This window comes from Mastomys coucha, unplaced genomic scaffold (genome assembly GCF_008632895.1).
Source record: "Mastomys coucha isolate ucsf_1 unplaced genomic scaffold, UCSF_Mcou_1 pScaffold17, whole genome shotgun sequence".
Classification (NCBI taxonomy): domain Eukaryota; kingdom Metazoa; phylum Chordata; class Mammalia; order Rodentia; family Muridae; genus Mastomys; species Mastomys coucha.
This window is the reverse complement of record NW_022196899.1, coordinates 9,350,479-9,351,393: the sequence shown is the minus strand read 5'-3', so window position 1 is coordinate 9,351,393 and position 915 is coordinate 9,350,479.

The window sequence follows — 915 nt, the reverse complement described above, 5'->3', positions numbered from 1 at the left end:
AAAAAAAAAAAAACAAAAAAAAAACTGGAGTGCCCTGGACTTAGTGACTATTGAACATGGAGGGACTTGTGTTTTGCCGGGGGAGGAATGCAGCTTTTATGTCAATAAATCTAGACTGGGAAAACAAGTTGTAGAAATGCTCAAAGTGCTCCTGGAGAACCTCTGAGCATCCTATGCTCCCAATACTACTACCCCTTGGTACTCTAACCCTTGGTAGCTTGGCTTTTTCCCCCTTTGGCTCCATACTATCCATTAGGGCCTGGCTTCTTTTGGCACCCTGTCTCATCTAATTTCTAAAGCAACAGATGAGTAGCATTACAAAAATTACTCCTAATCACTTCTTGGTTCAATCAAATTGATTCCAACACAGGAGACAGTTATTCTGATTGCACCTCGCTTTTATAAAAAGAAAAGGAGGACTTGTAGGGTAGTGGATAGTGCCAGGAATCTTGGTAATGTTGAGCAGGTTGAAAGTCCCAGATACTCTGAGAGGACTCAGGAGCTTTACCTGCTTCTGACCAGGCCTCTGTCACATGACCACAGCACTCCATGGAAAGGATCGTGACAACCAGTCACATAGGGACAGTACCCCAATCCCCTCCACAAGCAGGTGAGACATCCCTAACATCTCATACCAAGCCAATAGAAAGCATCTGCTATCAGACCCCAACCCACCTCAAAATGAATATAAGATCCTACTTAGGAGGAATAAAGTTGTGAGAATCACTCCATCATGAATTGTCTGAGAGCTTGTATCGCATATGAGCTATAACGCTTCCTGGGGATGGCGCTCTCTCTCCTGAAGCTTTTGCCACTGGAAGCTGCACAGGCTTAGCGTGGATCTGCTCTTGTGGCCCTGATCTTGGTTCCTGGCCCCTGCACCTTGCCTGCTAGCCCACCTCATCATCACTGGCA